This window comes from Lepisosteus oculatus, chromosome 14, assembly GCF_040954835.1.
Source record: "Lepisosteus oculatus isolate fLepOcu1 chromosome 14, fLepOcu1.hap2, whole genome shotgun sequence".
NCBI classification, from domain to species: domain Eukaryota; kingdom Metazoa; phylum Chordata; class Actinopteri; order Semionotiformes; family Lepisosteidae; genus Lepisosteus; species Lepisosteus oculatus.
The window spans coordinates 13045719-13072352 of NC_090709.1; the positions used below are offsets into that span (position 1 = coordinate 13045719).

General features: G+C 52.9%; 1 protein-coding gene, 11 non-coding genes and 4 pseudogenes across 12 annotated transcripts in view; 3 read left to right on the top strand and 13 right to left on the bottom strand.

Annotated features, from left to right (window-relative positions):
• LOC138242764 (zinc finger protein 271-like) overlaps positions 1-26634 on the top strand; it is a 1399044-nt gene that overhangs the window by 425727 nt on the left and 946683 nt on the right. The gene's annotated exons all lie outside the window — the stretch shown is intronic.
• Positions 7628-7736, bottom strand: LOC138219172 (5S ribosomal RNA; annotated as a pseudogene).
• Positions 8273-8391, bottom strand: LOC138218701 (5S ribosomal RNA). Its single transcript, XR_011181531.1, has one exon. It is a non-coding gene; the product is annotated as a 5S ribosomal RNA (ribosomal RNA).
• Positions 8929-9047, bottom strand: LOC138218900 (5S ribosomal RNA; annotated as a pseudogene).
• On the bottom strand, positions 9585-9693 carry LOC138219173 (5S ribosomal RNA; annotated as a pseudogene).
• On the bottom strand, positions 10231-10349 carry LOC138217728 (5S ribosomal RNA; annotated as a pseudogene).
• On the bottom strand, positions 10887-11005 carry LOC138217330 (5S ribosomal RNA). Its single transcript, XR_011181042.1, has one exon. It is a non-coding gene; the product is annotated as a 5S ribosomal RNA (ribosomal RNA).
• On the bottom strand, positions 11543-11661 carry LOC138217437 (5S ribosomal RNA). The gene has a single exon (XR_011181149.1). It is a non-coding gene; the product is annotated as a 5S ribosomal RNA (ribosomal RNA).
• Positions 12199-12317, bottom strand: LOC138217438 (5S ribosomal RNA). Its single transcript, XR_011181150.1, has one exon. It is a non-coding gene; the product is annotated as a 5S ribosomal RNA (ribosomal RNA).
• On the bottom strand, positions 12855-12973 carry LOC138217054 (5S ribosomal RNA). Its single transcript, XR_011180767.1, has one exon. It is a non-coding gene; the product is annotated as a 5S ribosomal RNA (ribosomal RNA).
• On the bottom strand, positions 13511-13629 carry LOC138244832 (5S ribosomal RNA). The gene has a single exon (XR_011193447.1). It is a non-coding gene; the product is annotated as a 5S ribosomal RNA (ribosomal RNA).
• On the bottom strand, positions 14166-14284 carry LOC138216712 (5S ribosomal RNA). Its single transcript, XR_011180424.1, has one exon. It is a non-coding gene; the product is annotated as a 5S ribosomal RNA (ribosomal RNA).
• On the top strand, positions 15791-15953 carry LOC138243567 (U1 spliceosomal RNA). The gene has a single exon (XR_011192222.1). It is a non-coding gene; the product is annotated as a U1 spliceosomal RNA (small nuclear RNA).
• On the bottom strand, positions 17325-17397 carry trnav-aac (transfer RNA valine (anticodon AAC)). Its single transcript has one exon. It is a non-coding gene; the product is annotated as a tRNA-Val (tRNA).
• trnaf-gaa (transfer RNA phenylalanine (anticodon GAA)) lies at positions 17507-17579 on the bottom strand. Its single transcript has one exon. It is a non-coding gene; the product is annotated as a tRNA-Phe (tRNA).
• On the top strand, positions 18604-18675 carry trnad-guc (transfer RNA aspartic acid (anticodon GUC)). The gene has a single exon. It is a non-coding gene; the product is annotated as a tRNA-Asp (tRNA).

Consider the following 26634-nt stretch of genomic DNA (forward strand, 5'->3'; position numbering starts at 1 on the left):
TTACTGGACACACTCACCTGTCCACACTCTTACTGGACACACTGTACACACTCGCCTATCCAGACTCTCACTGGACACACTGTACACACTCACCTGTCCACACTCTCACTGGACACACTGGACACACTCACCTGTCCAGACTCTTACTGGACACGCTGGACACACTCACCTGTCCACACTCACCTGTCCAGACTCTTACTGGACACACTCTCACTGGACACACTGTACACACTCACCTGTCCAGACTCTTACTGGACACACTGTACACACTCACCTGTCCAGGCGTAGTCTCTGCTCCTCATCCCCCCTGCGTTGTGTCTCCCCCTCTCCCCGCTGGACAGAATCCTGTGGTGTCTTCTTGTCTCCCCGAGCTCGTCCAGAAGCTGGAGAGGGCGGCCGAGCTGCAGCTGGAGCTCCCGGGGTCGCCCGGCTCGTCCCGCTCGGGCTCGCCCAGCTCGTTCCGCTCGGTGTCCCCCCCTCCTCGCCCGAGAGCCCCCTCCGCTCCCCGCCCCCAGCCCCCCCCTCCGGCCCCCTCAGGCCCCTGACCGCCCCGCCCCGCCGCCCCCCCTTCATCCTCGCCATGCCCCTCGAGCCCCCCCTGCTGCCCGGGGCGGTGCCCCTGCCCCTGCCCCCGCCCGTCCTGCCCCCCATCGCCCGCCCGGCCCCGCCAGGCCCCGCCTGGGGCTCCCCGGTGCGGAGGGCAAGGAGAGAGGCTGAGATGTCTGACGAAGCAAGTGGGACAGAGTCTGTCCGTCTGTCCGTCTGTCCTTCTGTCCATCTGTCTGTCTGTCCGTCTGTCCGTCTGTCCTTCTGTCCTTCTGTCCTTTTCTCTGTTCATCTTTCCTTCTGTCCATCTGTCCTTTTCACTGTCCTTCTGTCTTTCTGTTCGTTTCTCTGTCCATCTGTCCTTCTGTCCTTCTGACTTTCTGTTCTTTTCTCTGTCCATCTGTCCTTCTGTCCATCTGTCTTTCTGTCCTTTTCTCTCTTTCTGTTCATCAGTCCATCTGTCCTTTTCTCTGTCTTTTTGTCCGTCTGTACTTCTCTCTTTCTGTCCTTCTGTCTGAGTCTCTCTTTTTCTCTGTGTCTGTCCCTCTCTCCCTGTCTCTCTCCCTGTGTCTTTCCATGTCTCCCTGCTCTCTGTCTGTCCTCCGTTGTCCCAGCTGGGTCTCTCTCCCTGTGTCTCTCCGTGTGTCTACCTGTCTGTCTCTCTGTCTGTCCTGCGTTGTCCCTGCTGGGCCTGTCTCCTCTGTTCTCTGCCTTCAGCTCTGTTCGCCGATGCCCCGCCAGCCCGTCTCTCTCTCAGCCTGTCTCTTGACTTGCAGGAGGAAGAGGAGGTGGAGACAGCTCCTCCGGCAGGAGAGAGGAAGGAGGTCAGTGCTGGTCCCACCCTGCCTCCTGTCCTGTCTGTCCCTGGGTCTCAGTGTCTCTCTCTCTTTCAGCCCTGTCTGTCAGTCTGTCTGTCCCTCGATCTCAGTGTCTCTCTCTCGGCCTGCTGTCTGCCTGTCCCTGCCTCTCTGTCTCTCTCTCTTTCAGCCCTGTCTGTCAGTGTCTCTCTCCTCCTCCTCTCTGTCCTCAGTGTGTCTCTCTCCTCCACCTCTCTGTCCTGTGGTCTCCAGGCAGTGTGTCTCTCTCCTCCTCCTCCTCTCTGTCCTGTGGTGTCCAGTGGGTCAGTATTAGTGGGCTACACCCAGGCTCACTCACTGCGAGTGTGATCTCAGCAGAGTCTCTGTGCTCTTGGGACACTTGACTCACCTGTCTCTCTCTTTCTCTCCCTGTGCTGTCCCTCTCCTGCCCCCTCTCTCCCTCCTCGGACTCCAGCTGGAGGAGGTCCAATCAGCATCTCCTGTGAGACAGAAGAAAAAGAAGGTGGGTAATGCTCTGATCCTCTCTTTACTCCTGTCCAGTGTCCAGTCAGTGTCCAGTCAGGGTGTCTGTATGAACCCCTCTCTCTCTCAGTGCAGTGTTCATGTCCTGGAGTGTCTAGTCAGTGTGTCTGTTTGAACCCCTCTCTCTCTCAGTGCAGTGTTCATGTCCTGGAGTGTCCAGTCCGACTCTTAAAGTGACTCTCCTGTCTCTGCTTCAGAAGCGCTGTTGCGTCTTTTTGAAGTCCCTGAGCTGCGTGTCAGTGGAGACAGAAGATCAGGACGAGCCGATGGAGGCGGCGGAGACCGTAGCTCAGGAGAGGAAGAGCGAGGGAGAGGAGGAGCAGGCTGCCGGGAAGGACAAGAAGAGGAAGAGGAGGTGCAGGTGAGCAGACAGGGGGGCTCCGCCCGGTCATGTCTGTGATTCAAGGGGGAGTCTCCTCTTGCTGTTTGATGTCATGGTGACGTCTGTGTCTGTGTCCCTCACACCTGCAATAACAATATTCTTTCCAGGTTCCTTTCCTGGTTCTGTGCCTGCTAAGATCTGGACTGGACTGGACTGGACTGCACTGGACTGGACCGGAGCTGAGGGACACCAGACGACAGGACTGGAGCCTAGGGACAATAGGCTGGACTGGACCGGAGCTGAGAGACACCAGACTGGACTGGACAGGAGCTGAGGGACCCCAGTCTGGACTGAAGCTGAGGGACCCCAGACTGTGCTGGACCGAAGCTGAGGGACCCCAGTCTGTGCTGGACCGAAGCTGAGGGACTCCAGTCTGTGCTGGGCCGAAGCTGAGGGACAACAGACTGTGCTGGACCGAAGCTGAGGGACCCCAGTCTGTGCTGGACTGAAGCTGAGGGACCCCAGACTGGACTGGACCGAAGCTGAGGGACACCAGACTGGACTGGACTGGAGCTGAGGTGCCCCAGACTGGACTGGACTGGAGCTGAGGGGCCCCAGTCTGGACTGGACCGAAGCTGAAGGACCCCAGTCTGTGCTGGACCGAACCTGAGGGACCCGAGACTGTGCTGGACCGAAGCTGAGGGACCCCAGTCTGGACTGCACTGGAGCTGAGGGGCCCCAGACTGGACTGGACTGGAGCTGAGGGGCCCCAGACTGGAGTGGACTGGAGCTGAGGGACACCAGACTGGATTGGACTGGAGCTGAGGGACACCAGACTGGACTGGAGCTGAGGGGCCCCAGACTGGAGTGGACTGGAGCTGAGGGGCCCCAGACTGGACTGGACTGGAGCTGAGGGACACCAGACTGGACTGGACTGGACTTTTGTAAAGCATCAATAAAAAATTTTTCTTAAAAAATCTGTTTAGCTTTTGGTTTCCCCCCCCCCCCCCCCCCCCCCAGGGTTGCTGCTGGGAGAGGTGTGAGTGGGGCCAGCAGGGGGCACTCTCACCCTGCGGTCTGTGTGGGTCCTGATGCCCCAGTATAGTGAAGGGGGACACTGGACTGTAAACAGGCGCTGTCCTTTGGATGAGACGTCAAACCGAGGTCCTGATTCTCTGTGCTCATTAACAATCCCGGGGTGTCTCTGGAGAAGAGTAGGGGTGTTACCCCAGTGTCCTGGCCTGATTCCCCCCCTTGACCCATCATGGCCTCCTTATCACCCCCCTCTCTGAACTGGCTCCATCCCTCTGCTCTCCTCCCCACTGAGAGCTGCTGTGTGCTGAGCGGACTGGAGCATCATCCAGGTGGGGGCTGCACACTGGGGGGACTGGAGGGGATCCCCCTGACCTGGGAGGAGCTCTGAGTGGAGGGTCCAGACTTATTAATTATTATTATTATTCGTGCTGCACTGGGCTCCTGTCCTGGCAGTGAGAGGGGGACTCTGTGATCAGTACAGATACTTATGACTGTATAATAATACACAATAGAAATGGAAAACAGGGTAGCGCTGTAGTCCCTTCGAAACGTTTTGAACTGCCAGAAGAAGTTTTCACAACCCGGACTCGTGAAGGTACAGGTCTTTTCCCTTCATCCGGAGCAAGGTGAGAGGCCACCCCCTCGGGGCGCAGTTTCCCCGATGCAACCCCCCACCACCACCCAAAACGACACACACTTCTGTGACGATTGGGAGACCCCGGTTCGACCAGCCCCTGTGGTGGAGGAAACGACCCGCTGGAGAGAACACGCAGACTCCACACAGAAGGGTCACCTCGGCATTTATTCCAACAGCAAAACAACACCAGAGAGAAACGGTCTCCGAAAGAGAAGCGTACACCGGGAAAAACACGACGGGGTCATTACAAATGGGAATAGGAGTTCTTTTTTTCTTTTCCGGACGTCAGTTGGATCGTGTCCTGGTGATTTCTCCCGTTTCGAACGGAGTTTAATGTTGCGTTTCTACTTTATTAGAGAGAGGCACTGAACTTTGGGGAACGTGACATCCACCCAGTATTACTAGTAGGTTGATAAATATAAATGTTCTTTCCCCCCCCGTATTATACCTCGCGAAATATAACGATGGCCAACTCCTTAAGTCGAAATTTAAACCCTTCTCACGCTACAAGACAGTCCGTCAACATCGCCGCGGCCCGAAGCGCGACCTTCGGTATGACGTTGGCCGAAGGGGGTGGGGTAAGTACGTCACAGCCGGGGGAAGCCCCTATCACATGAGAGGGGTGCGGCGGGCGACGAGCCCCAGGGGGCGAAGAGAAGTTGATTTGCGTGGGGTGTGGAAACACTACACGACCGGGCAAGCGAGCCGTTTTTTTTTTGTTTTGTTTTTTCCAGAACATCAGAACAACCGCAGAGATGACCATCGATCCACCTCCAGACGTTTCCTTTTTAATCCTCTTTGGCCCCCAAAATAAAAAAAAAAACTGGGATCCATCGTGGCGTTGCCAAATTAAAACGTCAACCACTTTTTGGGCTTTCGTGCTGTCCATGATGAAACCGTCATGGTTGTGTAAGCATACGTTACGTCACAGACCGGCGGCGCTCGGACGTGAGGAGTGTCGTTACGTTTTTGAAACGGGCATGTCAGACAAGATCTCTGACAAGATCTCTGAAAAACCCAAACCTGTAAGATTCAATTTCAATTCAGTTTTTTTTATATAGCGCCTTTCACAACAAGAATGCCCCAAGGCCCCGAACAAAGGAGTTGTTCCACACCCCCGCCACCCTCTGTGTACAGTAGAGCCCCCTGTACTGACTGGAGGAGCTCACCCAGCTGTGTCTGGAGAGAAGCCGGGGTATCGGCTTCAACCACAGGGCTGGGCGGCTTGTTCCCCACCCCCACCCCCTTCTGTGTACAGAAGAGCCTCCTGTCCTGACTCCAGTAGGAAATGTCACCTGGAGGCAACACACCGGCTTCTTTTAACAGATCACCTCGGGAATCGGGAACAACGGAGCTGTGTGCGGACGTCTGTACGGAGGGGTTCAGCACGGGGGGGCTCCGGGCTCGGGTCTGGACCCGGGGGGGGGGGACTGTCTGTGTGGAGTCTGCATGTTCTCCCTGTGTTCTTCGGGTCCAAAGACAGGCTTTTGGGCTAATTGGCTTCTGGGAAAACTGGCCCTGGTGTGTGTGTGTCCTATGATGGAGTGCTGTCCTGTCCAGGGTGTGTGAGTGAGTGTGTGTTTGTCCTGTGAGGGACTGGTGTCCTATCCAGGTTGTGTGTGTGTGTGTCCTATGAGGGACTGATGTCCTGTTCAGGGTGTGTGAGTGTGTGTGTGTGTGTGTGTCCTGTGAGTGACTGGTGTCCTGTCCAGGTTGTGTGAGTGTGTGTGTCTTAGTGTCCTGTGAGGGACTGGTGTCCTATCCAGGTTGTGTGTGTGTGTCCTGTGAAGGACTGGTGTCCTGTCCAGGGTGTGTGAGTGTGTGTGTGTCCTGTGATGGACTGGTGTCCTGTCTAGGGTGTGTGAGTGAGTGTGTGTGTCTGTGTGTCCTGTGATCTTCCTCAGAAGACTCTCACGGAGGGCACACTGTCCCTAACCCGGGTTCAGAAGAAACTACCGTGATCTATAATTCCTGCGCCTCGGAAGGGTTTATGACGTCTATGTCCGGCGCCCGCGCCCGTGGACCGGCGGTTTGGCGTCGCGCTCCGCAGCTCGAGCTTCGGTGCGAGGCAGGGCGGGAGGGAGTCGATGTGGCCTCGGCGCCATCTTTGCTGGTGAGTCAATTGTGACCGTTGCGGTACAACAAACCATCAATCAAGCTTTTCCCACCCCGTCCAGTATTTCTGTCGCGGCCCACGTCCCTTACAATCGACAAACTTTAAAAAAAACAGTAGCCCTTCGCAACATTACACGCCATTTTTTTATTTTAAACGTCCGCTAGATACGCAGGTGGCTCGATACCTGTCTTATCCTCGCCGGCGTCTTTATACCGGCAAGTGAATTTTATTTGGGGTCCCTCAGAATTGTGACAGAAATGTCAGTGAACCACAATAAAAAACGAAACTTTTTTTTAAAGGCGGTGAATGGATTTTTTGAGTAACCGTGTAGCGACTAACGTAAGGAAAAAAAAGTTGTCTTTCCCTACGAAGCCGTTTTGGTACAGGACTTTCTTTAAATATCAGTTGTGCATAGCGTTTTACAAAAAGTTGATGATGATCTTGGAGATAATTGCAAAGGAAAATTGAGATAACTACCAAAACATTACGTGTGAAACGACAGGACAGAACTTTGAACCCACAAAGAAACAAAGGTATGAAATATTGCCTCGTCATGGGGGGTTGATAATTGTAGTAAGTGTTCCTAATTTTCGTAAAGAAATGTATATTATGGGAGTCACACGTGAGATTTAGTGTATATACGTTTCATATTGTGCATATATACGGGGTTAAAAAGTGGAATGAGTATGATTATAAACTCGTGTGTCCTATAATCAGATAATTTTTGAACAAGCTTTGATTAGACAGGTGAAAAACAACATCAGATCCTTTTTTTTAATATATTCTCACGTCTGAATATCAGCTTCTCCCCTCTGGCCAACATTTCAGGGCTCCCAGGTGTAGATCCCAAATTGAAACAAATATTAATTTGTTACCCAGTTAAACAGTTAATAGAAGTGAGTGACCAGGGTAAATAAAGGTGGGTCAGTGTAAACTGTTTATTCTGGACCAGACTTCGTCATGTGTGATATGTCATGACTTCTTATATTAAGTTTTATCTTTATATTTAGTTCTACATGTGTAATAGATGCGATGTGTGTCCATAAAAAGGTTTCTCCAGGGGAAAATCAAGTTCGTTTTAAAACCGTGTTTCCTTTTTAGGGTACGTTTGCATTCCAAGTGTGGGGTTTTTGCCTTTTTATCATATTTTGGATGTGAATCCGTGGTATTTTTGCTGAGACAAGTTGCCTTTCTTATACGCGGAGGGATCTGCTCGTGAGATGTCCGCTTGGTCCATTTCTGAGCTCAGTATAAGGTGTAGAAAGCATGACTGTCATCATAACCCGCATCTCACCCAGGTGTGGAATAATGTTGTGACTATTGCTTCAGCAATAACATGCTGATTGCATGTTTCTAGATGGGTATAACAGAGATCTCAACTACTGAGGGGCCTTATTAATAAAGTCTCCACAGCCGAAGCGCTGTGTCTCTTTTCAGCTGGCGATAAACCTTTCCTCGATCCTTTGCGGACTTGTAAAACTGTTCCTGATCAGAATAAAAAACGCTCACGCTAATACACAAGCACCCGTGTCTCGCCAAAGCTGACAAATAAACAGACGGACAAGCCGCACTGCACGTGTGAACAGGGGAATGAGCGAGCGAGCGGGGATAGGGCGCCTCCTGCGCTTAAAAGCTTACAGCACCTGGTATTCCCAGGCGGTCTCCCATCCAAGTACTAACCAGGACCATCCCTGTTTAGCTTCCGAGATCAGGCATGCTCAAGGGGGTGTGGCCATAAGCGAGAGCAAGGCTCGCTGGCACCCTTCTTATTGAGAGGACAGCTCCGTCACCTCTTTTACGACGCTGCTTTTTTTCCCTTGCGTTTTTCTCTTCTTCCCACGTTCTCGCTCTTCACTGCCTTCGTCCCGCTCTATTTCACTTCAGCCTTTCACTCTTGCTTCCTTCCAATGAGGACGGAGCTGCGGGAGAAAGGGCGCTATAGAGGATCGCTGTGGAGAGCTGCTGCTGTGCTTTGACATCTGAGCTCTGTGGAAAACGATCTCAATACAATTCTGAAAAACGCGACTCTCCGAACGCCAGCCGAACAAGTCTCCGCAGCCGAAGTGCTGTGTCTCTATTCAGCTGGCGATAAACCTTTCCTCGATCCTTTGCGGACTTGTAAAACTGTTCCTGATCAGAATAAAAAACGCTCACGCTAATACACAAGCACCCGTGTCTCGCCAAAGCTGACAAATAAACAGACGGACAAGCCGCACTGCACGTGTGAACAGGGGAATGAGCGAGCGAGCGGGGATAGGGCGCCTCCTGCGCTTAAAAGCTTACAGCACCTGGTATTCCCAGGCGGTCTCCCATCCAAGTACTAACCAGGCCCATCCCTGTTTAGCTTCCGAGATCAGACGAGATCAGGCGTACTCAAGGGGGTGTGGCCGTAAGCGAGAGCAAGGCTCGCTGGCACCCTTCTTATTGAGAGGACAGCTCCGTCACCTCTTTTACGACGCTGCTTTTTTTCCCTTGCGTTTTTCTTTTCTTCCCACGTTCTCTCTCTTCACTGCCTTCGTCCCCGCTCTATTTCACTTCAGCCTTTCACTCTTGCTTCCTTCCAATGAGGACGGAGCTGCGGGAGTAAGGGCGCTATAGAGGATCGCTGTGGAGAGCTGCTGCTGTGCTTTGACATCTGAGCTCTGTGGAAAACGATCTCAATACAATTCTGAAAAACGCGACTCTCCGAACGCCAGCCGAGCAAGTCTCCACAGCCGAAGCGCTGTGTCTCTTTTCAGCTGGCGATAAACCTTTCCTCGATCCTTTGCGGACTTGTAAAACTGTTCCTGATCAGAATAAAAAACGCTCACGCTAATACACAAGTACCCGTGTCTCGCCAAAGCTGACAAATAAACAGACGGACAAGCCGCACTGCACGTGTGAACAGGGGAATGAGAGAGCGAGCGGGGATAGGGCGCCTCCTGCGCTTAAAAACTTACAGCACCTGGTATTCCCAGGCGGTCTCCCATCCAAGTACTAACCAGCCCCATTCCTGTTTAGCTTCCAAGATCAGACGAGATCAGGCGTGCTCAAGGGGGTGTGGCCGTAAGCGAGAGCAAGGCTCGCTGGCACCCTTCTTATTGAGAGGACAGCTCCGTCACCTCTTTTACGACGCTGCTTTTTTTCCCTTGCGTTTTTCTCTTCTTCCCACGTTCTCTCTCTTCACTGCCTTCGTCCCCGCTCTATTTCACTTCAGCCTTTCACTCTTGCTTCCTTCCAATGAGGACGGAGCTGCGGGAGAAAGGGCGCTATAGAGGATCGCTGTGGAGAGCTGCTGCTGTGCTTTGACATCTGAGCTCTGTGGAAAACAATCTCAATACAATTCTGAAAAACGCGACTCTCCGAATGCCAGCCGAACAAGTCTCCACAGCCGAAGCGCTGTGTCTCTTTTCAGCTGGCGATAAACCTTTCCTCGATCCTTTGCGGACTTGTAAAACTGTTCCTGATCAGAATAAAAAACGCTCACGCTAATACACAAGCACCCGTGTTTCGCCAAAGCTGACAAATAAACAGACGGACAAGCCGCACTGCACGTGTGAACAGGGGAATGAGCGAACGAGCGGGGATAGGGCGCCTCCTGCGCTTAAAAGCTTACAGCACCTGGTATTCCCAGGCGGTCTCCCATCCAAGTACTAACCAGGACCATCCCTGTTTAGCTTCCGAGATCAGGCATGCTCAAGGGGGTGTGGCCATAAGCGAGAGCAAGGCTCGCTGGCACCCTTCTTATTGAGAGGACAGCTCCGTCACCTCTTTTACGACGCTGCTTTTTTTCCCTTGCGTTTTTCTCTTCTTCCCACGTTCTCGCTCTTCACTGCCTTCGTCCCCGCTCTATTTCACTTCAGCCTTTCACTCTTGCTTCCTTCCAATGAGGACGGAGCTGCGGGAGAAAGGGCGCTATAGAGGATCGCTGTGGAGAGCTGCTGCTGTGCTTTGACATCTGAGCTCTGTGGAAAACGATCTCAATACAATTCTGAAAAACGCGACTCTCCGAACGCCAGCCGAGCAAGTCTCCACAGCCGAAGCGCTGTGTCTCTTTTCAGCTGGCGATAAACCTTTCCTCGATCCTTTGCGGACTTGTAAAACTGTTCCTGATCAGAATAAAAAACGCTCACGCTAATACACAATTACCCGTGTCTCGCCAAAGCTGACAAATAAACAGACTGACAAGCCGCACTGCACGTGTGAACAGGGGAATGAGCGAGCGAGCGGGGATAGGGCGCCTCCTGCGCTTAAAAGCTTACAGCACCTGGTATTCCCAGGCGGTCTCCCATCCAAGTACTAACCAGACCCATCCCTGTTTAGCTTCCGAGATCAGACGAGATCAGGCGTACTCAAGGGGGTGTGGTCGTAAGCGAGAGCAATGCTCGCTGGCACCCTTCTTATTGAGAGGACAGCTCCGTCACCTCTTTTACGACGCTGCTTTTTTTCCCTTGCGTTTTTCTCTTCTTCCCACGTTCTCTCTCTTCACTGCCTTCGTCCCCGCTCTATTTCACTTCAGCCTTTCACTCTTGCTTCCTTCCAATGAGGACGGAGCTGCGGGAGAAAGGGCGCTATAGAGGATCGCTGTGGAGAGCTGCTGCTGTGCTTTGACATCTGAGCTCTGTGGAAAACGATCTCAATACAATTCTGAAAAACGCGACTCTCCGAACGCCAGCCGAGCAAGTCTCCACAGCCGAAGCGCTGTGTCTCTTTTCAGCTGGCGATAAACCTTTCCTCGATCCTTTGCGGACTTGTAAAACTGTTCCTGATCAGAATAAAAAACGCTCACGCTAATACACAAGTACCCGTGTCTCGCCAAAGCTGACAAATAAACAGACGGACAAGCCGCACTGCACGTGTGAACAGGGGAATGAGAGAGCGAGCGGGGATAGGGCGCCTCCTGCGCTTAAAAGCTTACAGCACCTGGAATTCTCAGGCGGTCTCCCATCCAAGTACTAACCAGGCCCATCCCTGTTTAGCTTCCGAGATCAGACAAGATCAGGCGTGCTCAAGGGGGTGTGGCCGTAAGCGAGAGCAAGGCTCGCTGGCACCCTTCTTATTGAGAGGACAGCTCCGTCACCTCTTTTACGATGCTGCTTTTTTTCCCTTGCGTTTTTCTCTTCTTCCCACGTTCTCTCTCTTCACTGCCTTCGTCCCCGCTCTATTTCACTTCAGCCTTTCACTCTTGCTTCCTTCCAATGAGGACGGAGCAGCGGGAGAAAGGGCGCTATAGAGGATCGCTGTGGAGAGCTGCTGCTGTGCTTTGACATCTGAGCTCTGTGGAAAACGATCTCAATACAATTCTGAAAAACGCGACTCTCCGAACGCCAGCCGAACAATTCTCCGCAACCGAAGCGCTGTGTCTCTTTTCAGCTGGCTATAAACCTTTCCTCGATCCTTTGCGGACTTGTAAAACTCTTCCTGATCAGAATAAAAAACGCTCACGCTAATACACAAGCACCCGTGTCTCGCCAAAGCTGACAAATAAACAGACGGACAAGCCGCACTGCACGTGTGAACAGGGGAATGAGCGAGCGAGCGGGGATAGGGCGCCTCCTGCGCTTAAAAGCTTACAGCACCTGGTATTCCCAGGCGGTCTCCCATTCAAGTACTAACCAGGCCCATCCCTGTTTAGCTTCCGAGATCAGACGGGATCAGGCGTGCTCAAGGGGGTGCGACCATAAGCAAGAGCAAGGCTCGCTGGCACCCTTCTTATTGAGAGGACAGCTCCGTCACCTCTTTTACGACGCTGCTTTTTTTCCCTTGCGTTTTTCTCTTCTTCCCACGTTCTCTCTCTTCACTGCCTTCGTCCCCGCTGTATTTCACTTCAGCCTTTCACTCTTGCTTCCTTCCAATGAGGACGGAGCTACGGGAGAAAGGGCGCTATAGAGGATCGCTGTGGAGAGCTGCTGCTGTGCTTTGACATCTGAGCTCTGTGGAAAACGATCTCAATACAATTCTGAAAAACGCGACTCTCCGAACGCCAGCCGAACAATTCTCCGCAACCGAAGCGCTGTGTCTCTTTTCAGCTGGCGATAAACCTTTCCTCGATCCTTTGCGGACTTGTAAAACTCTTCCTGATCAGAATAAAAAACGCTCACGCTAATACACAAGCACCCGTGTCTCGCCAAAGCTGACAAATAAACAGACGGACAAGCCGCACTGCACGTGTGAACAGGGGAATGAGCGAGCGAGCGGGGATAGGGCGCCTCCTGCGCTTAAAAGCTTACAGCACCTGGTATTCCCAGGCGGTCTCCCATTCAAGTACTAACCAGGCCCATCCCTGTTTAGCTTCCGAGATCAGACGGGATCAGGCGTGCTCAAGGGGGTGCGACCATAAGCAAGAGCAAGGCTCGCTGGCACCCTTCTTATTGAGAGGACAGCTCCGTCACCTCTTTTACGACGCTGCTTTTTTTCCCTTGCGTTTTTCTCTTCTTCCCACGTTCTCTCTCTTCACTGCCTTCGTCCCCGCTGTATTTCACTTCAGCCTTTCACTCTTGCTTCCTTCCAATGAGGACGGAGCTACGGGAGAAAGGGCGCTATAGAGGATCGCTGTGGAGAGCTGCTGCTGTGCTTTGACATCTGAGCTCTGTGGAAAACGATCTCAATACAATTCTGAAAAACGCGACTCTCCGAACGCCAGCCGAACAAGTCTCCACAGCCGAAGCGCTGTGTCTCTTTTCAGCTGGCGATAAACCTTTCCTCGATCTTTTGCGGACTTGTAAAACTGTTCCTGATCAGAATAAAAAACGCTCACGCTAATACACAAGCACCCGTGTCTCGCCAAAGCTGACAAATAAACAGACGGACTAGCCGCACTGCACGTGTGAACAGGGGAATGAGCGAGCGAGCGGGGATAGGGCGCCTCCTGCGCTTAAAAGCTTACAGCACCTGGTATTCCCAGGCGGTCTCCCATCCAAGTACTAACCAGGCCCATCCCTGTTTAGCTTCCGAGATCAGACGAGATCAGCCGTGCTCAAGGGGGTGTGGCCGTAAGCGAGAGCAAAGCTCGCTGGCACCCTTCTTATTGAGAGGACAGCTCCGTCACCTCTTTTACGACGCTGCTTTTTTTCCCTTGCGTTTTTCTCTTCTTCCCACGTTCTCTCTCTTCACTGCCTTCGTCCCCGCTCTATTTCACTTCAGCCTTTCACTCTTGCTTCCTTCCAATGAGGACGGAGCTGCGGGAGAAAGGGTGCTATAGAGGATCGCTGTGGAGAGCTGCTGCTGTGCTTTGACATCTGAGCTCTGTGGAAAACGATCTCAATACAATTCTGAAAAACGCGACTCTCCGAACGCCAGCCGAACAAGTCTCCACAGCCGAAGCGCTGTGTCTCTTTTCAGCTGGCGATAAACCTTTCCTCGATCCTTTGCGGACTTGTAAAACTGTTCCTGATCAGAATAAAAAACGCTCACGCTAATACACAAGCACCCGTGTCTCGCCAAAGCTGACAAACAAACAGACGGACAAGCCGCACTGCACGTGTGAACAGGGGAATGAGCGAGCGAGCGGGGATAGGGCGCCTCCTGCGCTTAAAAGCTTACAGCACCTGGTATTCCCAGGCGGTCTCCCATCCAAGTACTAACCAGGCCCATCCCTGTTTAGCTTCCGAGATCAGACGAGATCAGGCGTGCTCAAGGAGGTGTGGCCATAAGCGAGAGCAAGGCTCGCTGGCACCCTTCTTATTGAGAGGACAGCTCCGTCACCTCTTTTACGACGCTGCTTTTTTTCCCTTGCGTTTTTCTCTTCTTCCCACGTTCTCTCTCTTCACTGCCTTCGTCCCGCTCTATTTCACTTCAGCCTTTCACTCTTGCTTCCTTCCAATGAGGACGGAGCTGCGGGAGAAAGGGCGCTATAGAGGATCGCTGTGGAGAGCTGCTGCTGTGCTTTGACATCTGAGCTCTGTGGAAAACGATCTCAATACAATTCTGAAAAACGCGACTCTCCGAACGCCAGCCAAACAAGTCTCCACAGCCGAAGCGCTGTGTCTCTTTTCAGCTGGCGATAAACCTTTCCTCGATCCTTTGCGGACTTGTAAAACTGTTGCTGATCAGAATAAAAAACGCTCACGCTAATACACAAGTACCCGTGTCTCGCCAAAGCTGACAAATAAACAGACGGACAAGCCGCACTGCACGTGTGAACAGGGGAATGAGCGAGCGAGCGGGGATAGGGCGCCTCCTGCGCTTAAAAGCTTACAACACCTGGTATTCCCAGGCGGTCTCCCATCCAAGTACTAACCAGGCCCATCCCTGTTTAGCTTCCGAGATCAGACGAGATCAGGCGTGCTCAAGGGGGTGTGGCCATAAGCGAGAGCAAGGCTCGCTGGCACCCTTCTTATTGAGAGGACAGCTCCGTCACCTCTTTTACGACGCTGCTTTTTTTCCCTTGCGTTTTTCTCTTCTTCCCACGTTCTCTCTCTTCACTGCCTTCGTCCCGCTCTATTTCACTTCAGCCTTTCACTCTTGCTTCCTTCCAATGAGGACGGTGCTGCGGGAGAAAGGGCGCTATAGAGGATCGCTGTGGAGAGCTGCTGCTGTGCTTTGACATCTGAGCTCTGTGGAAAACGATCTCAATACAATTCTGAAAAACGCGACTCTCCGAACGCCAGCCGAACAAGTCTCCACAGCCGAAGCGCTGTGTCTCTTTTCAGCTGGCGATAAACCTTTCCTCGATCCTTTGCGGACTTGTAAAACTGTTCCTGATCAGAATAAAAAACGCTCACGCTAATACACAAGCACCCGTGTCTCGCCAAAGCTGACAAATAAAGAGACGGACAAGCCGCACTGCACGTGTGAACAGGGGAATGAGCGAGCGAGCGGGGATAGGGCGCCTCCTGCGCTTAAAAGCTTTCTGAATTCTGAGTACGTACGGGATCCTCGGCCTTGCGCTTATAACAAAGTCCAAGTCCCTTTGCAGACAACAGCAGTTGTCACATGATTGTCTCTGAGGATGTGCGACAATGGCCAAGGAGAGCCCCGATCTGAGCTTGCGCTCACTTTTTGACCAAGACACAGATGTGTGCTGATTGGTTGAGAGTTTGGCAGGCATTGGAGACCCACGTGGTATTACCACGCCCTGCCAGTCCCTGATTGGTTGATCAAGGTGAGATATGAGTCACTTACTCTTGACACTTAGGAATGCAGTCCAGATGTCCATTTGGCACTCCCTAGACAGATAGGCGCCAATGGATGACCATTGATCATGATAGCCAGGCTTAGCTAAGTGCATCCCCATCTGGGAGCTGTCCCTTATCAAAAGAAAACATCTTAAATCAGCCTGCATGAATACTTTCTCTGTGGCTGCACCACAGAGATGGAAGGTGAGATGGGGCCTCATTTAGGACAGCATACCACCACTTAATTCTGTCTTATTAACAAGCATTGCCGCTACAACGGCATCTCTCCTGTCAAACTTCCTCCTGACGTGTTTGACAGGATCTGGGCCGTGGTGAACAGTGGGAAAGACGCTCTGTGGAGAGTGAGGAACATGGGGCTGTTCAAAGGCATCGAGGTCCCAGTCAAGGCAGCAGGTAGCCTGGCCCTGTTCATCACCCAAGAGAACTATTACCTCAGAGATCTGTGGAGAGAAAGGAGGGAGGAAGCAGAAAATCTGTGGGAAATAGAGAGCATAGGTCAATATCTCAAGAAACTGTGAAAAACATTATCATGTTTAAGTAAAGAATGTGATTTACACCAGAAAAAAAGAAATTGTTGCTATGTAACTGGTACCGTGTCAAAATGTAATGAGATGTGATCATATATACTGTTTTAAGTATGTATATTAATGTAAAGCTTTCTAATTTGTGATGTCCTGTATTCTTTTGTGAAAAGAAAATAAAGTTCTTAAAAAATCGATTCACCCAGGGCGAGGCTCGGCCATTGCACTCCGGCTGTGCTGACCCCTGCGAATTCCCCAAATGTGGGAATCTCGACTGCATAATTTCTGGTAGTGGGGGACTGCGTTCGCGCTCTCTCCTGATGTGCTTGGTCCAATATCAGATACGGAAGAGTTAGGACACCACGAGCTGCGATAGGATCCCAGTTCGAAAGGAGTCGATGCCACTGCTGGTTCCCGGTTTCTTTTAGTTAGAGGTCCGGAGAAGCATTTCAAGCTGGTTACACTACTCCTTCCGAACATTCATTCCCTTTTCAAAGTCAGTCGTTTTGCTGTTGTCTGCATTATTTAGGCTGATTATCGAGGTTATGGGGGCTTCGGTACTGAATGCTAATTCTCAAGACAGTTTCACCCGTTTTCTGATTGCTAGGTTCTGTACCAGTGCAGACATGTCAAACAGTGAATGGCTGTACCTCTATTGTATCCGTGCTCAATGAATGAAATCAGTAATAAATGAATATATGTATAGTTATACGAAAAACAAGTGGTTTATCGACTCATCTTCATTTGCTGATTTAGAGGCAGCTTCGATATTCGGGGGAGGCGTAAAACATGGTGCTGATCTTTGGAAAGCAGGAGGCAAAACTGACACGTTCTCATACAAGGAGCTGAAACCAGGCCACCTGGGTGAAGATCAGGTATCGTAACCGCTAGACCATATGGGAGCATACAGCCATGTTGTGCGTGCGTCATGTAAGCAAACTGTAATTGCTGCCTTCATGACCTGCTTGATGGAGAAAACACACAAGAGAGTTGGCACTCAGAGTGTCGAAGGGTTGATGTATACTAGGGCTCAGTTGAAATGCAGTGTCAGGACTTTTCCGACTAGTGTCACACAAAGAGAGTACATCCTTTCCTACTGGCCGTGTATGTCTCGGTAACTCGCTGTGATCGTATAGTGCTCAGAATTTGTGTTGTGGCCGCAACAACCCCGGTTTGAATCCGCATACTGGCAGAATAGGAGGAGTACTGCCTGACTGGATCGTTGATGAACGACAGAGGCCACTCCGACCTCCTCTTGGTTTTCTTCAATGACTTACTAAGGATCTTCTTCACATTCGCCCATGCAGGAGAAGCCAGTTACACCAAAGCAAATGCAGGAAAGTGCATTTCAAGCAGAGACCAGGAGGGACTTGTTTACACCGAGAGTGGTCGGAGAATGGAACAATGCGCCCAGCCCTGTTGCTGGAGCCGATTCTTGATGAGATCTTGGGCTCACTAAGAGGCCCCCGCTGGATGCTAATCTTTCTGTTGTTCTTGCAGGTCCTGCGCTGCTTTTGAGCCGACAGAGCTCGTCCTGGTCTGTCGGCACAGCCCAATTGCAAATGATCGGCTCCACGTACAGAAGGAACGTGCGTTTGGTACAAGAGTGCACGAAGGCACCGGAAATACATTGGGAAAAATTACCGGTCGTTCAAGACCTCTGTGAAGTACAGGAGCGTGCAAAACGAGGCTGTTTCCGCCCGGTCTCGAACCGGGGACCTTTCGTGTGTTAGGCGAACGTGATAGCCGCTACACTACGGAAACCTGCAGGGACTGTTGCTGGTGTCTTGCTTGTGTTTCGGGCTGAGAAAGGGACGCGTCACTTTAGGCAGGGGGCGCTGGAGAGAGGAACAAAGGGCGCGATGAAACAAAATGCCGAAACCCGGGATCAAACCAGGGACCTGTAGATCTTCAGTCTAACGCTCTCCCAACTGAGCTATTTTGGCGGTGCGGAGAGCCCACAGCCACCTGCTCCAGCCTTCCTGTGTTGCGGCATGAGCGCACCAAGAGTAGCGGGAGAGTGTTGCAGGAACGTCACTCTGAAGGAAAGCCACCCAGGTGCGCCCTCTGAGCTCTGTCCAGCGCATCTTCCTCACATGGACTCCTGCCTGCGACGGGCAGGAAACAATTAGCAAGAACAGAACGACACCCTATGGGTGTCTCATGACCGCACCTTAGGTTGTGACACGTGCAGGTGTGAGGGGTTGCCGGGCTACTTTGGAGCAGAGCTTGGGCGGAGGGGGGGCGGGAAAGCAGACAAAGAGGTGACACCTCAAGGTCTGCACGATCACAGCTCTCCGCCGCCCCAGGCTTCCGCTCGATAAGCTACTGGACACACCCGCCCCTCCTCACACAGACCGTGGAAAAGCCCCCGAGTGGGAGGGCTCTCTCTTCCTCCCAGGAGCTCTTGGACACGACGCACAGACAGGGCGCGGGGAGCCGCCGCCTGCAAACACGGCTCCAGGCAGGACTCCACTCCGCAGGAGCCGCAGAGCAGAGGAGATGGGGGCAGCTTAGCTCCTGTGCAGAGACCTGAGGTGTTGTTGCTGCGGACGCTGTCTTTTCTGCACTCGGGGTAGGAGTGAATGTTGAGTTGCCCTTAGAAATGAAGCAGAGCACTTCAACGGCACGGGTGTGTGTGTGCGTGCGCCCTGGTGATTCTGGGAGACAGATCGAACCTGGGCTAAAAGAGAGGGGGCTTAGCCCTCTTCCATTTGCTAGTTCAAAGTTGTACAACCCATTTGTATCTGCTAGGTGGTGCAGTCGTCGTCCACAAAGAAGGCTTTGAAAAGCGTCAAAGGCAAGTCATTCCGAGTTGGTCGTCTGTGTTTTCCGTTCAGACGCGAAATGCTGAAATTTTCTCTCGTCTCCTCGGTTGTCATTTCTGCTCCGTAAAGGAATCACAGCACGCGTCGCCTTCCAGCACGCTGGGTCGGGACACGATGCCGGGGGTCGGAGCATGCGATGTCTTCCTCGTTAGTATAGTGGCAAGTATCCCCGCCTGTCACGCGGGAGACCGGGGTTCGATTCCCCGACGGGGAGTAGCTTTTCTCTTACCTCCTTAGAGAAAGGACTGCCTTTCACTTCTCTGTTTTCTAACACAGCGTCGTGCACCTTTTCATTGCTCTCGCTTTCGGAGCCTCCGCACGGCACACGACTCGACTTCAGGAAGCACATTGAAGTGAAAGCAGGAAGCGCTACGACATGCACTGTGCAGATCCCGCCACACTAAGAGGTGAGTGGGTCTGTTCGATGCACAAAGAACGCTTTGATAAGCGTCAAAGGCAAGTCATTCCGAGTTGGTCGTCTGTGTTTTCCGTTCAGACGCGAAATGCTGAAATGATCTCTCGGCTCCTCGGTTGTCATTTCTGCTCCGTAAAGGAATCACAGCACGCGTCGGCTTCCAGCACGGTGGGTCGGGACACGATGCCGGGGGTCGGAGAGAGCGATGTCTCTCAATAATAATACAGTGCGTGATCTCTTGTCCCAGCTTGGGGAACAGACAGTGAGCCTGTCTCTCAATAATAATAATACAGTGTGTGATCTCCTGTTCCAGTCTGGGAAACAGAAAGTGAGCCTGTCTCTCAGTAATAATAATATAGTGTGTGATCCACTGTCCCAGCTTGAGGAACAGAAAGTGAGCCTGTCTCTCAATAATAATAATACAGTGTGTGATCTCCTGTCCCAGACTGAGGAACAGTGAGCAGTCCTAATAGTTACCGCTTTCCTGATTTAGCTCAGCAGCTTTTATTTCGCCTGAAGCGCAAGCAACTTGTGAGAACAGGTTGGGTTTGCTGTGCTCAACTGGCTCGGCGTCTTCGTGTCGTAGCGCCGCAACGGTTTGTTTTCCTTCCTTCTCTTTTCAGCCCAGAAGAAACATTTTACTTGTTCCTTTTGTAGCCCACGCATGCCGACGCCTGTGTTGTGTTATGTTGTGGATTTTCTCCTTTTTGAATTTGTACTCCTCCTCCCTCTCTCTCCCTACCTCTACCTCTCCCGCTCTGTGGGGCCAGCAGGGGGTACTGCTGGCCCCACAGAGAGGGAGAGGTAGAGGTAGGGAGAGAGGTAGGGAAGGGAAAAGGGAGAGGTAGGGAGAGAGGTAGAGAGAGGGAGAGGTAGAGATAGGGAGAGAGAGGAGGAGTACAAATTCAAGCAGAGGCCTCAGTGGAGCACTGTCGTATGGCCCTGACATCAATCCCTCAACTCTCTGCATAAAGCAGTGTCTTATGGCCATGACATCCCACCCCCACCACTCTCAGTGGAAAGCACTGTCGTATAACCATGACATCCTACCTCCACCGCTCTCTGTGAAAAGCAGTATCTCCAGGCCCTGACATCCCACCCCCACCACTCTCTGCGTAAAGAAATATCGTCAGGCCCTTACATCCCACCCCCGCCACTCTCTACGTAAAGAAGTTTCATATGGCCCTGGCAACCACCCCTCCACTCTCTGCATAAAGTAGTGTCGTCAAGCCCTGACATCCCACCCCCGCCACTCTCTGCGTAAACCAGTGTCGTCAAGCCCTGACATCCCACCCCCGCCACTCTCTGCGTAAAGAAGTATCGTCAGGTCTTGTCATCCCAACCCCGCCACTCTCTGCGTAAAGCAGTACCTTCAGGCCTTGACATCCCACCCCCGCTACTCGCTGTGTAAAGCAATGTCGTTTGGCCCTGACATCCCACCCCCGCCACTCTCAGCATAAAGCAGTGAATTACGACCCTGACATCGCACCCCCTCCACTCTCTCTGAAAAGCAGTATCGTCAGGCCCTGACATCCCACCCACGCCACTCTCTGCCTAAAGCACTGTCGTATGGCCCTGACACCCACCCCTCCACTCTCTGCGTTAAGCAGTGTTGTCAGGCCCTGACATCCCACCCCCTCTACTCTCTCCGTAAAGCACTGTCGTATGGCCCTGACACCCACCCCTCCACTCTCTGCATAAAGCAGTATCGTCAGGCCCTGACATCCCACCCCCGCCACTCTCTGCGTAAAGCAGTATCGTCAGGCCCTGACATCTAACCCCCGCCACTCTCTGCGTTAACTCCTGTCATATGGCCCTGACACCCACCCCTCCACTCTCTGCACAAAGCAGTCTCAACAGGCCCTGACATCCCACCCCCGCCACTCTCTGCGTAAATCACTGTCATATTGCCCTGACATCCAACCACCGCCACTCTCTGCGTAAAGAAGTATCGTATGGCCCTGACACCCACCCCTCCACTCTCTGCATAAAGCAGTATCATCAGGCCCTGACATCCCACCCCTGCCACTGTCTGCGTAAAGAAGTATCGTATGGCCCTGACACCCACCCCTCCACTCTCTGCGTAAAGCAGTATCGTCAGGCCCTGACATCCCACCCCCGCCACTCTCTGCGTAAAGAAGTGCCGTATGGCCCTGACACCGACCCCTCCACTCTCTGCATAAAGCAGTGTCGTCAAGCCCTGACATCCCAATGCCGCCACTATCAGCGTAAAGCAGTATCGTCAGGCCCTGATATCCCACCCCCGCCACTCTCTGCATGAAGCAGTGTCTTTATGCCCTGACATCCCACCCCTGCCACTCTCTGCGTTAACCCCTGTCGTATGGCCCTGACACCCACCCCTGCACACTTTGCATATAGCAGTCTCATCAGGCCCTGACATCCCACCCCCGCCACTCTCTGCGTAAAGTAGTATGGTCAGGCTCTGACATCCCACCTACGCCACTCTCTGCCTAAAGCACTGTAATATGGCCCTAAAACTCACCCCTCCACTCTCTGCTTTAAGCAGTGTTGTCAGGCCTTACACCCACCCCTCCACTCTCTGCATGAAGCAGTGTCTTTATGCCCTGACATCCCACCCCTGCCACTCTCTGCGAAAAGAAGTGTCGTATGGCCCTGACATCCCAGCCTCGCCACTCACTGCGTTAAGCACTGTCGTATGACCTGACACCCACCCATCCACTCTCTGCATGAAGCAGTGTCTTTATGCCATGACATCCTACCCCCGCCATTCTCTCCGTAAAGCACTGTCGTATGGCCCTGACATCACAGCCTCACCGCTCACTGCGTTAAGCACTGTCGTATGGCCCTGACACCCACCTCTCCACTCTCTGCATAAAGCAGTGTCGTCAAGCCCTGACATCCCACCCCCGCCACTATCTGCGTAAAGCAGTATCGTCAGGCTCTGACATCCCACCCCTGCCATTCTCTGCGAAAAAAGGTGTCGTATGGCTCTGACACTCACCCCTCCACTCTCTGCGTTAAGCAATGTTGTCAGGCCCTGACATCCCACCCCCTCCACTCTCTCCGTAAAGCACTGTCGTATGGCCCTGACATCACAGCCTCACCACTCACTGCGTTAAGCACTGTCGTATGGCCCTGGCACCCACCTCTCCACTCTCTGCATAAAGCAGTGTCGTCAAGCCCTGACATCCCACCCCCGCCACTATCTGCGTAAAGCAGTATCGTCAGGCTCTGACATCCCACCCATGCCACTCTCTCCGTAAAGAATTGTCGTATGGCCCTGATACCCACCCCTCCATTCTCTGCATAAACCGGTCTCTTCATGCCCTGACATCCCACCCCCGCCACTCTCTGCGTAAAGCAGTATCGTCACGCCATGACATCCAACCCCCGCCACTCTCTAAATAAATAAGTGTCGTATTGCCCTGACACCCACCCCTCCACTCTCTGCATTAAGCAGTCTCGTCAGGCCCTGACATCCCACCCCCGCCACTCTCTGCGTAAAGCACTGTCGTATGGCCCTGACATCCCAGCCTCGCCGCTCACTGTGTTAAGCACTTTCGTATGGCCCTGATACCCACCCCTCCATTCTCTGCATAAACCGGTGTCTTCATGCCCTGACATCCCACCCCCGCCACTCTCTGTGTTAACTCCTGTCGTGTGGCCCTGACATCCAACCCCCGGCATTCTCTGCGTAAAGCAGAATCGTCAGGCCCTGACATCCAAGCCCTGTCACTCTCTGCGTAAATAAGTGTCGTATGGCCATGACAACCACCCCTCCACTCTCTGCATAAAGCAGTGTTGTCAAACACTGACATCCCACCCCCGCCACTCTCTGCGTAAAGCAGTATGGTCAGGCCCTGACATCCGACCCCCTCCACTCTCTGCGTAAAGCAGTATCGTCACACCCTGACATCCAACCCCCGCCACTCTCTGAATAAATAAGTGTCGTATAGCCCTGACATCCCACCCCCGCCACTCTCTGCGTAAAGCACTGTCGTATGGCCCTGACATCCCAGCCTCGCCGCTCACTGTGTTAAGCACTTTCGTATGGCCCTGATACCCACCCCTGCCACTCTCTGCGAAAAGAAGTGTCGTATGACCCTGATACGCACCCCTCCACTCTCTGCATTAAGCAGTGCTGTCAGGCTCTGACATCAAAAACCCGCCACTCTCTGCGTTAACCCCTGTCGTATGGCCCTGACACCCACCCCTCCACTCTCTGCATAAAGCATTCTCATCAGGCCCTGACATCCCACCCCCGCCACTCTCTGCGTAAAGCAGTACGGTCAGGCCCTGACATCCTACCCCCGCCACTCTCTGCCTAAAGCACTGTCATATTGCCCTGACACCCACCCCTCCACTCTCTGCGTTAAGCAGTGTTGTCAGGCCCTGACATCCCACCCCCTCCACTCTCTGCGTAAAGCACTGTCGTATGGCCCTGACATCCCAGCCTCGCCGCTCATTGCGTTAAGCACTGTCGTATGACCTGACACCGACCCATCCACTCTCTGCATGAAGCAGTGTCTTTATGCCCTGAAATCCCACCCCCGCCACTCTCTGCGTAAAGCAGTATCATCAGGCCCTGACATCCCACACTCGCCACTCTCTGTGTAAAGAAATGTCGTATGGCCCTAACATCTAACCCCCGCCACTCTCTACGATAAGCAGTATTGTCAGGCCCTGACACCCACCCCTCAACTCTATGCATAATGCAGTCTCGTGAGGCCCTGACATCCCAACACCACCACTCTCTGTGTAAAGCAGTATCGTCAGGCCCTGACATCCCATCCCCTCCACTCTCTGCGTTAACCCCTGTCGTATGGCCCTGACACCCACCCTTCCACTCTCTGCATAAAGAAGTCTCATCAGGCCCTGACATCCCACCCCCGCCACTCTCTGCGTAAAGCACTGTCGTATGGCCCTGACATCCAACCCCTTCCACTCTCTGCGTATAGCAGTATCGTCAGGCCCTGACATCCCACCCCTGCCAATCTCTGCGTAAAGCACTGTCGTATGGCCCTGACACCCACCCCTCCACTCTCTGCGTTAAGCAATGTTCTCAGGCTCTGACATCCCACCCGACCACTGTCTATGTAAAGAAGTGCTGTATGGCCCTGACACCCACCCCTCCAATCTCTGCATAAAACAGTCTCATCAGGCCCTGACATCCCACCCCCGCCACTCTCTCCGTAAAGCAGTATCGTCAGGCTCTGACATCCCACCACTGCCACTCCCTGCCTAAAGAAGTGTCGTATAGCCCTGATGAGCACCCCTCCACTCTCTGCATAAAGCAGTGTCGTCAAGCCCTGACATCCCACCCCCGCCACTCTCTGCGTAAAGCAGTATGATCAGGCCCTGACATCCCACTCCCGCCACTCACTACCTAAAGCACTGTCATATGGCCCTGACACCCACCCCTCCACTCTCTGCGTAAAGCACTGTCGTATGGCCCTGAAACCAATCCCTCCACTCTCTGCATAAAGAATTGTCGTAAGGCTCTGACACCCACCCCTCCACTCTGTGCATAAAGCAGTGTCTTCATGCCCTGACATCCCACCACCGCCACTATCTGCGTAAAGCAGTATCGTCAGGCTCTGACATCCCACCACTGCCACTCCCTGCCTAAAGAAGTGTCGTATAGCCCTGATGAGCACCCCTCCACTCTCTGCGTTAAGCAGTGTTTTCAGGCTCTGACATCCCACCCCTGCCACTCCCTGCCTAAAGAAGTGTCGAATGGCCCTGACACCCACCCCTCCACTCTCTGCATAAAGCAGTGTCGTCAAGCCCTGACATCCCACCCCCGCCACTCTCTGCGTAAAGCAGTATGGTCAGGCCCTGACATCCCACTCCCGCCACTCACTGCCTAAAGCACTGTCATATGGCCCTGACACCCACCCCACCACTCTCCGGGTTAGGCAGTGTTCTCAGGCTCTGACATCCCACCCCCGCCACTGTCTACGTAAAGAAGTGTCGTATGGCCCTGACACCCACCACTCCACTCTCTGCATAAAGCAGTCTCATCAGGCCCTGACATCACTCCCCCTCCACTCTCAGTGTAAAGCACTGTCGTTTGGCACTGACACCCAACCTTTCACTCTCTGCATAAAGCAATGTTGTCAAGCCCTGACATCCCACCCCCGCCACTCTCTGCGTAAGGAAGTGTCGTATGGCCCTGACACCCACCCCCGCCACTCTCTGCGTAAAGCAGTATGATCAGGCCCTGACATCCCACCCCCGCCACTCTCTGCCTAATGATGTGTCGTATGGCCCTGAGACCCACCCCCGCCACTCTCTGCATAAAGTAGTGTCATCAAGCCCTGACATCCCACCCCCGCCACTCTCTGCGTAAAGCAGTATGGTCAGATCATGACATCCCACCCCGCCACTCTCTGCATAAAACAGTCGCCAAGACCTGACATCCAACCACCGCCATTCTCTGCGTAAAGCAGTATCGTCAGGCCCTGACATCCCACCTCTGTCACTCTCTGCGTAAAGAAGTGTCGTATGGCCCTGACACCCACCCCTCCGCTCTTTGCATAAAGCAGTGTCGTCAAGCCCTGACATCCCATCCCCTCCACTATCTGCGTAAAGCACTGTCGTATGGCCCTGACATCCAACCCCCGCCAATCTCTGCGTAAAGCAGTCTCATCAGGCCCTGACATCCCACCCCCACCACTCTCTGCGTAAAACAGTATGGTCAGGCCCTGACATCCCACCCCCACCACTCTCTGCGTAAAGCAGTGTCGTATGGCCCTGACATCCCACCGCCGCCACTCTCTGCATAAAACAGTGTTGTCAAGCCCTGACATCCCACCCCGCCACTCTCTGCGTAAAGCATTATGGTCAGGCCCTTACATCCCACTCCCTCCACTCTCTGCGTAAAGCATCGTCTTATGGCCCTGACCTCCCAGCCTCGCCACTCACTGCGTTAAGCACTGTCGTATGGGCCTGACACCAATCCCTCCAGTCTCTGCGTAAAGAATTGTCGTATGGCCCTGACACCCACCCCCGCCACTCTCTGCGTAAAGCAGTATGATCAGGCCCTGACATCCCACCCCCGCCACTCTCTGCCTAATGATGTGTCGTATGGCCCTGAGACCCACCCCCGCCACTCTCTGCATAAAGTAGTGTCGTCAAGCCCTGACATCCCACCCCCGCCATTCTCTGCGTTAAGCAGTATGGTCTGGCCCTTACATCCTACCCCTGCCACTCTCTACCTAAAGTACTGTCATATGGCCCTGACACCCACCCCTCCACTCTCTGTGTAAAGCAGTGTCATCAAGCCCTGACATCCCACCCCCTCCACTATCTGCGTAAAGCACTGTCGTATGGCCCTGACATCCCAGCCTCACCACTCTCTGCGTTAACCCCTGTCGTATGGCCCTGACACCTGTAGTGTGCTCTCTGAAGGCACCAGTTCTGTAGGGTTTGGGCATATACACGAGGATACATTTATTAATACATAAAATATGCACATAAACCTAACAGATCTTATCGAGAGGGTTATCAGAATACAAAAGGTATATATTCAGTCAGTTACAAAGAGTTACATATATCAAGAGGACATACGTTCAGTATATCATGCATTTAGACCGTTTCATAAATGAACTTGGTTATAACTTCTACATTAGATACTCAAAACAAGTACATAACTTAGGAATTAAATTGATATCAACTGGTTGGGATAACAATTGAATTCTCGAGCTGTAATGCATTGAAGTTGAATACTCATCCAATCTCTGGGGATTCAGATCTCCTGCTAGCACAAAGAAA